This window comes from Scophthalmus maximus, chromosome 10 (genome assembly GCF_022379125.1).
Source record: "Scophthalmus maximus strain ysfricsl-2021 chromosome 10, ASM2237912v1, whole genome shotgun sequence".
NCBI lineage: Eukaryota > Metazoa > Chordata > Actinopteri > Pleuronectiformes > Scophthalmidae > Scophthalmus > Scophthalmus maximus.
Window position 1 is genome coordinate 19,304,190 of NC_061524.1, and position 14,266 is coordinate 19,318,455.

A 14,266-nucleotide genomic window follows, 5' to 3' on the forward strand; every position below is an offset into this window, starting at 1 on the left:
ACCAGACGTGTATATGTGGCCACAGAGCCTTGATTGTCGGACCCAAAACAGGGCCGAATACTGCAAACAGCAGTGTGACTGCATTTCAGCACCTTACAAGCACCAGTGTGACTGCATTTCAGCACCAGACGTGTATATGTGGCCACAGAGCCTTGATTGTCGGACCCAAAATAGGGCCGAATACTGCAAACAGCAGTGTGACTGCATTTCAGCACCTTACAAGCACCAGTGTGACTGCATTTCAGCACCAGACGTGTATTTTTTGGCCACAGGGCCTTTATTGTCGGACCCAAAATAGGGCCGAATACTGCAAACAGCAGTGTGACTGCATTTCAGCACTTTACAAACACCAGTGTGACTGCATTTCAGCACCAGACGTGCATTTATCATTACAGGACCTTACTGTCGGACCCAATATCGGGCCGATTACTGCAAACAGCAGTGTGACTGCATTTCAGCACCTTAAAAACACCAGTGTGACTGCATTTCAGCACCAGACGTGGACTTTTTAATAGGGCCTAGAGGCTCAGGGCTGAAAGGATCTGGACTTCCAAATCAGACACCAGACATCCGAAAGGCCTCAATGAGGTGTAGACGCCATTTGGAGATCGTTTTTGATGGACAGTGCATCTAACAGCCATGCTGTTTAAATCTTCATAACCCCTAACCAGCCCGTTGCCTCGGACTTTCTCCATCTGGCGCTCCCTCCCTCAAACGGACCTTCGGAATTAATCCTAACATTAGGCACTCAGCCTCTCTAAATTACTGGGACATACTAAGTCAATTTTCTGACCTAAACCTAACCCAAAGACCCACTGATTCAATCTCACGATTGAGAGTAACTAACCCTGTCTATTGGCTCTAACCCTAACCACTCCACTCATCTTGCCTAACCCTAAGATCACGGGGGCATGCCAAGTCATTCGCCTGACTTCAACTTTTCGCCTAACCCTAACCAGGGAGACGAGACAATTCTCCTGTCCCTAACCCTAACCCTAAGCAGGGAGACGGTACAATTCTCCTGTCCCGGGAAATTGTTTATTATTATTTTTTCATTTTTTATTTTTTATTTTTTATCTTTATTTTTCTATTTTACTCATTTATTTATTATTTCTTTTTTTACAAAACATTATCCCCATGCAAGGGAAATGATTGGGTGAACTGGGACATAGGACCATTTTTCTTTTATTTATTTCTTTTGTTTATTTCTTTTTCATTATTATCGACAATTCTTTTTTATTTGACATGTCAAACCGGACACACTGATTGGGACTGAAGACAAATTGTGACTCAGACCCCCATATGATTGACGGACACTCAGCGGGAGGTGCAGACATTCTCCCTCCCTCTCCCGTCCTCTCTGACAAGGTTAATTACAACCCTACCACCGGCCACCAGGAGGGGGAGCTCACGCCAACTCACCGGGCCCCCTTCCTGCACAATACAACGAAGAAGACATCAAAAGCCATGCTTCTCCCTCGGCGCAGGTTCGTCGACACAAAACAAAGAGACAATTCACGGAACAAGTCAACGCCTGAAGAAGGTTTTTCTAAAAACCGAAACGTCGCGAATATTGACTTTGTTCCACATTCTACAGAGAAGTTGGCGGACATCTTTAAAGGCCCACGGTGCCTAGTTGTCCGACAGAACCATGACACGCGGACGGCTAGTTAGCTTAGCTGCAGCAACAGCTAATTGGCCTGACGCACGCCCGATCGACTTTGACAGTACGTGTGAGTACCCAAGTCAGATCAGCGCAACGACACGAGGACCGAACTTTTCCCTGCCGCCACCGGCCATTTTATAACGGTAATAAACCGCAATTTTTTGACTGTCGAACCCAACAACGGGCCAACGACCATAAACACCAGAGTGACTGCATTTCAGCACCAGACGTGTCATTATTATTATTATTATTATATAACCAAGGCGCCATTATTACTACAAACACCAGTGTGACTGCAATTCAGCACCAGTTGTAGATATATTTAATTACTGTGACTGCATTTCAGCACCTCATAAACACCAGTGTGACTGCATTCCAGCACCAGACGTGGACTTATTATTATTTATTATTTTTTATTTTTCTAAGGATATATGGCCAGGACGCCTTTATCGCCACTAAAAACAGGGTGACTACACTTCAGCACCAGATGAGGATTTATTTGGTAGGTATAGAGCCAGGGGCCATTTTTGCTATAAACACCAGTGACTGCATTTCAGCACCAGACGGGGATAAATACATTACCAGATCACCTACTATTACAAACACCAGTGTGACTGCATTTCAGCACCAGACGTGTGTATATATGGCCACAGAGCCCTTATTGTCGGACCCAAAATAGGGCCGAATACTGCAAACAGCAGTGTGACTCCACTCCAGCACCAGACGTGCATGTATACGTGGCTACAGAGCCTTGATTGCCGGACCCAAAATAGGGCCGAATACTGCAAACAGCAGTGTGACTGCATTTCAGCACCTTACAAGCACCAGTGTGACTGCATTTCAGCACCAGACGTGTATATGTGGCCACAGAGCCTTGATTGTCGGACCCAAAACAGGGCCGAATACTGCAAACAGCAGTGTGACTGCATTTCAGCACCTTACAAGCACCAGTGTGACTGCATTTCAGCACCAGACGTGTATATGTGGCCACAGAGCCTTGATTGTCGGACCCAAAATAGGGCCGAATACTGCAAACAGCAGTGTGACTGCATTTCAGCACCTTACAAGCACCAGTGTGACTGCATTTCAGCACCAGACGTGTATTTTTTGGCCACAGGGCCTTTATTGTCGGACCCAAAATAGGGCCGAATACTGCAAACAGCAGTGTGACTGCATTTCAGCACTTTACAAACACCAGTGTGACTGCATTTCAGCACCAGACGTGCATTTATCATTACAGGACCTTACTGTCGGACCCAATATCGGGCCGATTACTGCAAACAGCAGTGTGACTGCATTTCAGCACCTTAAAAACACCAGTGTGACTGCATTTCAGCACCAGACGTGGACTTTTTAATAGGGCCTAGAGGCTCAGGGCTGAAAGGATCTGGACTTCCAAATCAGACACCAGACATCCGAAAGGCCTCAATGAGGTGTAGACGCCATTTGGAGATCGTTTTTGATGGACAGTGCATCTAACAGCCATGCTGTTTAAATCTTCATAACCCCTAACCAGCCCGTTGCCTCGGACTTTCTCCATCTGGCGCTCCCTCCCTCAAACGGACCTTCGGAATTAATCCTAACATTAGGCACTCAGCCTCTCTAAATTACTGGGACATACTAAGTCAATTTTCTGACCTAAACCTAACCCAAAGACCCACTGATTCAATCTCACGATTGAGAGTAACTAACCCTGTCTATTGGCTCTAACCCTAACCACTCCACTCATCTTGCCTAACCCTAAGATCACGGGGGCATGCCAAGTCATTCGCCTGACTTCAACTTTTCGCCTAACCCTAACCAGGGAGACGAGACAATTCTCCTGTCCCTAACCCTAACCCTAAGCAGGGAGACGGTACAATTCTCCTGTCCCGGGAAATTGTTTATTATTATTTTTTCATTTTTTATTTTTTATTTTTTATCTTTATTTTTCTATTTTACTCATTTATTTATTATTTCTTTTTTTACAAAACATTATCCCCATGCAAGGGAAATGATTGGGTGAACTGGGACATAGGACCATTTTTCTTTTATTTATTTCTTTTGTTTATTTCTTTTTCATTATTATCGACAATTCTTTTTTATTTGACATGTCAAACCGGACACACTGATTGGGACTGAAGACAAATTGTGACTCAGACCCCCATATGATTGACGGACACTCAGCGGGAGGTGCAGACATTCTCCCTCCCTCTCCCGTCCTCTCTGACAAGGTTAATTACAACCCTACCACCGGCCACCAGGAGGGGGAGCTCACGCCAACTCACCGGGCCCCCTTCCTGCACAATACAACGAAGAAGACATCAAAAGCCATGCTTCTCCCTCGGCGCAGGTTCGTCGACACAAAACAAAGAGACAATTCACGGAACAAGTCAACGCCTGAAGAAGGTTTTTCTAAAAACCGAAACGTCGCGAATATTGACTTTGTTCCACATTCTACAGAGAAGTTGGCGGACATCTTTAAAGGCCCACGGTGCCTAGTTGTCCGACAGAACCATGACACGCGGACGGCTAGTTAGCTTAGCTGCAGCAACAGCTAATTGGCCTGACGCACGCCCGATCGACTTTGACAGTACGTGTGAGTACCCAAGTCAGATCAGCGCAACGACACGAGGACCGAACTTTTCCCTGCCGCCACCGGCCATTTTATAACGGTAATAAACCGCAATTTTTTGACTGTCGAACCCAACAACGGGCCAACGACCATAAACACCAGAGTGACTGCATTTCAGCACCAGACGTGTCATTATTATTATTATTATTATATAACCAAGGCGCCATTATTACTACAAACACCAGTGTGACTGCAATTCAGCACCAGTTGTAGATATATTTAATTACTGTGACTGCATTTCAGCACCTCATAAACACCAGTGTGACTGCATTCCAGCACCAGACGTGGACTTATTATTATTTATTATTTTTTATTTTTCTAAGGATATATGGCCAGGACGCCTTTATCGCCACTAAAAACAGGGTGACTACACTTCAGCACCAGATGAGGATTTATTTGGTAGGTATAGAGCCAGGGGCCATTTTTGCTATAAACACCAGTGACTGCATTTCAGCACCAGACGGGGATAAATACATTACCAGATCACCTACTATTACAAACACCAGTGTGACTGCATTTCAGCACCAGACGTGTGTATATATGGCCACAGAGCCCTTATTGTCGGACCCAAAATAGGGCCGAATACTGCAAACAGCAGTGTGACTCCACTCCAGCACCAGACGTGCATGTATACGTGGCTACAGAGCCTTGATTGCCGGACCCAAAATAGGGCCGAATACTGCAAACAGCAGTGTGACTGCATTTCAGCACCTTACAAGCACCAGTGTGACTGCATTTCAGCACCAGACGTGTATATGTGGCCACAGAGCCTTGATTGTCGGACCCAAAACAGGGCCGAATACTGCAAACAGCAGTGTGACTGCATTTCAGCACCTTACAAGCACCAGTGTGACTGCATTTCAGCACCAGACGTGTATATGTGGCCACAGAGCCTTGATTGTCGGACCCAAAATAGGGCCGAATACTGCAAACAGCAGTGTGACTGCATTTCAGCACCTTACAAGCACCAGTGTGACTGCATTTCAGCACCAGACGTGTATTTTTTGGCCACAGGGCCTTTATTGTCGGACCCAAAATAGGGCCGAATACTGCAAACAGCAGTGTGACTGCATTTCAGCACTTTACAAACACCAGTGTGACTGCATTTCAGCACCAGACGTGCATTTATCATTACAGGACCTTACTGTCGGACCCAATATCGGGCCGATTACTGCAAACAGCAGTGTGACTGCATTTCAGCACCTTAAAAACACCAGTGTGACTGCATTTCAGCACCAGACGTGGACTTTTTAATAGGGCCTAGAGGCTCAGGGCTGAAAGGATCTGGACTTCCAAATCAGACACCAGACATCCGAAAGGCCTCAATGAGGTGTAGACGCCATTTGGAGATCGTTTTTGATGGACAGTGCATCTAACAGCCATGCTGTTTAAATCTTCATACCCCCTAACCCTAACCCTAACCCTAACCCTAACCCCCCCTAACCCCTAACCCTAACCCTAACCCCTAACCCCTAACCCTAACCCTAACCCTAACCCTCCTCCGGGAGATGGGCTCAGTTCCCCTAACCTAACCCGGCCAGGTCCTCCACCCAGAATCCCTGTCACTTCGGTCCCCAATCCACAGACCTGACCCTCATTTTGGGCCCTAACCCTAACCACATTCCCTACCCTGATCTTGACCCTAAGTTTGGGCTGATCCATTGGGTATTGGGGATTATGGGGTTAACAGGCTTTACGAAAGACTAAATAGAGTTAAGAGGAGGAGCTTCTCAGAGAGTATATAAGGAGGAGCCCCAGGAAGGGAGCCCATTTCATACACGCACATCGAGCAGACAGGATCGCTCAAGCTGTATTTAAGTCCCATGAATTGACGCTAAATATGAGCTGTATGTGTCCCGCTGGCCTGATGAAGACCAAGTCGGTCGAAACGTTGCCAGAAAAGCCGGACACCAATTTTTATTTTTCGTAAGGCACAGTTTTGCCTACTATATATATACTTACCTCAATTTTAACGCACTTTGCTCCGTCCTGGGACCGAAGTGATGGGACTGGGTGGGTGGAGAGTGCCATTTCCGTCTCCTCCGGGAGATGGGCTCAGTTCCCCTAACCTAACCCGGCCAGGTCCTCCACCCAGAATCCCTGTCACTTCGGTCCCCAATCCACAGACCTGACCCTCATTTTGGGCCCTAACCCTAACCACATTCCCTACCCTGATCTTGACCCTAAGTTTGGGCTGATCCATTGGGTATTGGGGATTATGGGGTTAACAGGCTTTACGAAAGACTAAATAGAGTTAAGAGGAGGAGCTTCTCAGAGAGTATATAAGGAGGAGCCCCAGGAAGGGAGCCCATTTCATACACGCACATCGAGCAGACAGGATCGCTCAAGCTGTATTTAAGTCCCATGAATTGACGCTAAATATGAGCTGTATGTGTCCCGCTGGCCTGATGAAGACCAAGTCGGTCGAAACGTTGCCAGAAAAGCCGGACACCAATTTTTATTTTTCGTAAGGCACAGTTTTGCCTACTATATATATACTTACCTCAATTTTAACGCACTTTGCTCCGTCCTGGGACCGAAGTGATGGGACTGGGTGGGTGGAGAGTGCCATTTCCGTCTCCTCCGGGAGATGGGCTCAGTTCCCCTAACCTAACCCGGCCAGGTCCTCCACCCAGAATCCCTGTCACTTCGGTCCCCAATCCACAGACCTGACCCTCATTTTGGGCCCTAACCCTAACCACATTCCCTACCCTGATCTTGACCCTAAGTTTGGGCTGATCCATTGGGTATTGGGGATTATGGGGTTAACAGGCTTTACGAAAGACTAAATAGAGTTAAGAGGAGGAGCTTCTCAGAGAGTATATAAGGAGGAGCCCCAGGAAGGGAGCCCATTTCATACACGCACATCGAGCAGACAGGATCGCTCAAGCTGTATTTAAGTCCCATGAATTGACGCTAAATATGAGCTGTATGTGTCCCGCTGGCCTGATGAAGACCAAGTCGGTCGAAACGTTGCCAGAAAAGCCGGACACCAATTTTTATTTTTCGTAAGGCACAGTTTTGCCTACTATATATATACTTACCTCAATTTTAACGCACTTTGCTCCGTCCTGGGACCGAAGTGATGGGACTGGGTGGGTGGAGAGTGCCATTTCCGTCTCCTCCGGGAGATGGGCTCAGTTCCCCTAACCTAACCCTGGGAGTAACTGGCCCTCTACTGGCCCTAACCCTAACCACTCCACCCTGACCTAACCCTAAGATCATGTGAGCAGGCCAAGTCATCCTTCTGACCTCAACCTAAGCCCAAATATTCCACGGGTCTTATTCTTCAACCCTCATTTATCCATCATTATTTTCTTTCTCGCCTAACCCTAACCAGGGAGACGACACAATTCTCCTGCCCCAGGAAATTGTTTTCTTCTTACTTTTATTTTTTCCATTTTATTTATTCATTTATTTCTTTTATTCTTTTCTATATATTCTTTATTATTTACTATTCTTTATTATTTTATCAAATTTCTTTTATTTTGTATTATTTATTTTTGATAGGCATGTGTGTGTGTGTGTATGTGTGTGTATGTATGTATGTATATATATATATATATATATGTGTATGTGTGTATGTGTATATATATATATATTTATTTTTTGTGTGTATGTATGGATATAAAGTTTTATTATTGTATATCCAATTTATATATAGTTTTTATAATCTAGGACCAGCCATTATCCCCATGCAGCGGAAATGATTGTGGAAACATGGACACAGGACCTTTTTTCTTTTCTTTTATTTATTTCATTATTATTATTATTATTATTATTAACATTTTTTCTCCAATTGACATATCAAACCAGACACATCGACATAGGACTGAAGACAAACCGTGACTCAGACCCCCATATGACTAACTGACATTTAGTTTTGAGGTGCAGACACTCTCTCTCCCTCCCCCCCTAACTGCCGACACGGGGACTTGTAACCCTACCACGGACCACCAGGAGGGGGAGCTCCCACCAACTCACCGGACCCCCTACCTGTCAAACACCACAGAAGTAGAAATCGAAATCCGCACTTCTCCGCAGATTCAGTCCACACGACACTGCCGACAGAAAACAGAGACAGAATACCGAACAAGTTAACGCCTGAGGAAGGTTTTTTTAAAAACCGAAACGTTGCAATTGTTAATCTTGTTCCACCTCTTATTCAAAGAGTTTGCGGACACATTTTACGGCCTACATCGCCTAATTGTTCGACAGAACCACGAGAAGCGGACGGCCGATTAGCTCAGCTGCAGCAACAGCTAATTAGCCCGACGCAAACCCCGACCGACTCCTACAGTACACGTGAGTACCCAAGTCGGACCATTGAACGCCACGATGACCAGACACGACCGGAATGAGGTCTGGACGGTGGTAAATTACCGTCGCGGCCGACAAGTCAAACGCTATGAACAACCGCCACGCCATGACTATTCCAACGACCATGACTCTTCCCGCCGCCACCGGCCATCTTACGCTTCGGTTACCAGAGCCCACCGTAGAGTTTACCGGGATGAATATCCCCGACGCTACAACAGACACAACGGTAATAAACCGCAATTTTTTGACCGTCGGACCCAATATCAGGCCGACTACCACAAACCCCACACAGGGACTGAGGCCCACGACCGCTTCGCCCCTCGCTACCGCGACCGCTTTGCCCCACGCTACCACGACCGCGGCACTGACGGACCGGAGCAGCGGCCGAGACGGCCCCCGCGTGTCCCTGACAGTCAACGGGACAGACCCTTGTCTGATGACCCAGACTTCACCGTCAAAGTCCGCATCCTACATAGGATCATTAAGACAGTCCACCGCCTAAAGAATGTCTCGGGAGAAGAGCCCCCCACCACGATTGAACGTATGACCAAGACTCTCTCGACGTTCATTAAACCGGCCTCACCTAGCCCCGCCACCACCCAATTAATTGACGGCAACGCCAGACACTGGGCCCACACCACCCTGCTGATCCTCAGAGATCATTACGACCGATCCTTGGACGCAGAGGTGGAAAGACTGGCAGCACTGACCACCCCTGACTTCGAGGAGCCCTTTCAGGTGGCCACGATTTGGGCTAGACGCAACTTGGGTCGACGCCTTCTCCCAGAGACCCTTGAGCAGTCTGAGGCTGTCATCATAGCCAAGCTGAGTGACCTAATGGCCACAGAGACGACAGACCATCCACCGGCCACGACAGACCGCTCACCAGCAATGACCGCGGTCACACGGGCCATCAAGTCGACAAGAAGCAGCGGGACCAGACCAGGGACCACGCATGACCACGTGGCACCGCCCAATTCGGCAGCGACCACACAACCCAGGCCCTCCTATACGGCAGCCCAGGTGCACACAGTGCCTCAGTCTCTCCTTGATCTGACCTCCCAGCCCCAGATCACTGCCCCACGAACCCTCCAGGGGACGACCACTACCAGTCCAACCACACCAACAGAGCCCAATAGGGACTGGACCCCCGAGCCAAGCGAGGAGCACGAGAACGAAGACCAGGAGATCCCTCCTGTCCCCCCATTGAATCAGAGACTCCCTCGGCCTGTTGAGGCTACACCTTGCATGCCACCACAGAGCAGCAATAAAAAGACTCCCCCCCTCCCCCAGCGCCTCTCCTCCAGCACCAACCCGTGTGTCGCACTGCAGAGGACGGACATCTCGACACTCCCAGACCTGCAGAGCCTGATACAAAGAGAGCCCACGCTTGCGGAAAAGAGCACAACGCCCCGTTCATCACCAGCACGGCAGGTAGAAGATGAGGACGAGGAGGGAGGATCCGAGCCAGCTGACTCCGAGAACGGATCGCCAACAAGAGCGGCAGCCTACTCTCTGGAGCCCGACCATGCCACTTCAGAGCCAGACTGCTCCGAGGACACACAACCTGAGTCCCCCACCGCGGCCTCTCAGACACTGCTCCCTTACAACAGACTCACCCGCTTAGGCACCATGAGACTGGACAGAGCGGCACAGACCAGACTCAGCTTGCACACAGCAGAACGATCGTCCTCACCCCAAACTCCTTTATACAAGCCCACAAGACATCCCCAAACAGAACACAAGTCACGTGATTGGAGCCTTCACATTGTCAAGAAATGGGTTGTGTTGGGTGACTCAAACATCTCCAGAATCCCATCGTTTACTAGTCCAGATCTGCAGATGGACAGCTACCCGGGGGCCTCCTTCCCACATGCTGAGGCGATCCTCTCCACTGCCACCAATGCTGTCACGGTGGAAAAGATCGTTCTGTCATTCGGACTCCTCCACAAGGGCCAAAACAATCCTGGGACAGCAGTCAAGGAACTGCAGAAGCTCCTGAGGACGGCCAAAAATAGGTTTCCCCATGCAGAAATCCTGGTCCCTGAGATCAACTTCTCCAAGTCCCTCCCACTCATGGAGCAGAAAAACCTCACACACCTCAACCACTACATATTTGAGCATTGTAACTCCCTTTTACCTCTACCGCAGACGCAGTTTCACACCGACAGAGACAAAGTTCACTGGACCGCCACGACGGCTCTTGCCATCTTTAAACTCTGGTCTGAGTCCTTAAACTGACTTTCCCCATAAGCCTGTGTACACAGGAGGGGACTAGCACAGACAAAACTGTAGTGATCCTAGCTAAGAGTGTCCAACTCTCACGCCCACAGTTCACGCTGCTTAGCAGGGGCCTTAACTTCATCCCCACTAAGGGAAGCAATAAACACATTGTTGACCAGAGCAGATTTGATTTACAGGAGTATCACAGAAAACTCAAACTTGCGGCCTACTTCCAAGATGGCCCAGACTCCAGTCCTCCACCCTTTACTCCGAAGTCCAACTGGACACCACCGGGGGGTAAGATCCCGGCAGCCATTGCTGACCTCATTGAGACAGACACGACACACTTCAACAATTCGTTTGTAGTCACTCCTCTTAAACCAAACCTCCTTCCCAGTGAGACACAAGCGCTTAAACAGCTGTGTCAAAACAAACACATTGTGATCAAACCAGCCGATAAAGGCAGCTCAGTCGTCATTATGGACAGAACACAATACCTGGAGGAAGGTTACAGGCAACTTTTAGACACCAAATACTATACTAAATTAGATAAACCCATATTTCTGGACACGGTCCCCCTGGTGACCAAAATTATAACTTCATTATTAGATAAAAAATGTATTAACTATAAACAAAAAAACTATTTACTAGGGAGCTCTACTCCCAGAGCCAGAATTTTTTATATGTTGCCCAAAATCCACAAGGACCCTGATAAGTGGAGCGTACCACACTTGATGCCACCGGGCAGACCGATCGTCTCTGACTGCGACAGTGAAACTTATTATACAGCTGAATACCTCGACTTCTTCCTCACTCCTCTCTCGACCAGACACCCCAGCTATGTCAAGGACACGTATGATTTTATCCAAAAGGTCAGACAACTCCACATTCCAGATCAATCCCTTCTCTTTACCATGGACATTGACAGTCTATATACTAATATTGATATTAAAGAAGGCATTCAAGCCGTTAAAGATTATTTCCACAAATACCCAGATAAAAATAGACCAGACAAAGAATTATTACTATTATTACATATCAACCTAACCAGAAATGACTTTGAATTTGATGGGAATTTTTTCCTTCAAATCAAAGGAACTGCCATGGGCAAGAAATTTGCCCCCGCATATGCCAACATATTTATGGCACAATGGGAAACCTCAGCATTGGAATCATGCAGCAAAAAACCTGCCCACTATTTCAGGTATTTGGATGACATTTGGGGTGTCTGGACACATTCGAGGGACGACTTTGAGGTGTTTTTGACCACTCTTAACAACCACAACAGCTCCATTAAGTTAAAATCATCAGTGAGCGACACCTCTGTGGACTTCCTGGACACGACGACTTTTAAACACAGCGACTTCCAGGAAACCCACAGACTCGAGATCAAGGTCTTTTTCAAGGAGACAGACACTCATGCTCTTCTCCACAAGACAAGCCACCATCCCAAACACACTTTTGCTGGGTTGGTTAAATCACAGCTGCTCAGGTTTCACAGAATCTGCACTCTGCGCTCTGATTTTACACAAGCCACAAAGGTGCTATTCTCGGTTTTGACCACAAGGGGGTACCAGAGGTCTTTTCTTAGAAAATGCCTCAGGTCTTATACTGTGACCAAACCCATTGTTGTAGAGTCTCCTCTGCCGTTCATCACCACGTTTTCTCCTTCCACAAGGAAATTAGTGGGTGTTATTAAACACAATTTTCAGGCCTTTACACAGGCATCTCAGCTCCTACAAGGGCATAGGATCATTGCAGCCTTTAGAAGGAACAAGAATCTGCACGAACACCTTGTGTCAGCCAAATTAAAGGCATTACACATCCCCAAGCCCAGGGGTCTTGGGCAATTTTTTCAACACCGAACGTGGATTTATAACTATAATAACCAAAGCGTTTTCAAATCCCTTTACCATGGGGATCCAAAATCTAAGAACTGTATCTACATTATTTGGTGTACACAGTGCAACTTGCAATATGTGGGCGAAACGTCAAACACACTTTTAACCAGGTTCACCCAGCACAGATACAATGTCCTTAGAAAAAAGAACACCCACACGCATCTGGTTAAGCACTTCCTGCTACACGGTTGGCAATCAGTTCGTGCCACGGTAGCGGAATGCAATTTTAGATGGAATAGGGCCCAGAGACTCAGGGCTGAAAGAGTCTGGATTCACAAATTAAACACCAGACATCCGAGAGGCCTCAATGAGGTGTAGATGCCATTTGGGGATCGTTTTTGATGGACAGTGCATCTAACAGTGCCGCTGCTTTGCAGCGACACTGTTTAAAACTTCTCAACCCCTAACCCTAACCCTAACCCCCTAACCCTAACCCTAACCCCTAACCCCTAACGCTAACTACTTAATTTTATCTAAATCTAACCCTAATTTAGTAATTTTGTTGTTATGCAAATTACATCTGTTGAAAATAAAAAATAAAAAAATGAAAAATTTGGACAATTGATATATTACATTTACAATTAAAAAGTTAATATTTTCATATTTTTAGGGTTTAAAATTATTAATTAAGAGTTATAATTTATTACAGTACTAATTTCTATGTAAAATAATTGGAATAAAAAAATTAATTTATTTTATTTGAGAGTTAGAACATTTAATTTAATTACATATTTTGTAGTTAAAACAATTTGTAGATTTAAGATTTAGAGATTAGAAGATAAACATTTGGATAAAACAATTTTTTATAAGTCATAATTATTTCATTAGATTTAGGGTTTTAAAATTAATTACTTAAGGGTTAAAATTTATCAAAGTACTAATTCATATGTTTAACAATTAAAATAAAATTGTTTAGATAGTTTTAATTTATTAAAGAGTTAAAAACAATTGATTTTATTCATTGAATTAAATGATTTCATTAAAAACCTATTGGCATTTATGGGGTTAAAGGGATTTTATTTTACATTTGGTATTGGTCAAACTAAAAAACTGGGTGACACCAATTTACTCCATACAGGGGAGGGTGTTAATAGCAGCGCACGCTGCAGCCTGCTCACTTGGAGCGGAGCAACAGCAGAGGCAACACACAGAGGGTGAGCTCGTTAGCTGCTACTAGCTTGTTAGCCGTTATTATTTTGTTTGAGCTACTTTTTTTTGATTGGTTAGACTTTTGTCTACCGTTTGCTGAAGTGCCCAGCCTGAAGAAGACACGGAAGTGTCGAAACGTCGCACAGGGGCACTTTTTTTTCGTTGATTAACAGGGAGTTTTTTTTCGTTTTTTTGTTTTTTTTATTTTTTTATTTTTTTATTTTTTTTATTCTTGTATTTTATTAAGGGGTTAAGCTTCCTTTTATTTATTAAAACCTTATTTGGTAAGGTCTCTTTGATTTTTTTATTATTAAAGAGATAGAAACATTGAAAAATAAAAGATACGAAAAAAACTTTTTTTCACTTTTTTTATTATTGCTATGTTTTCCACTG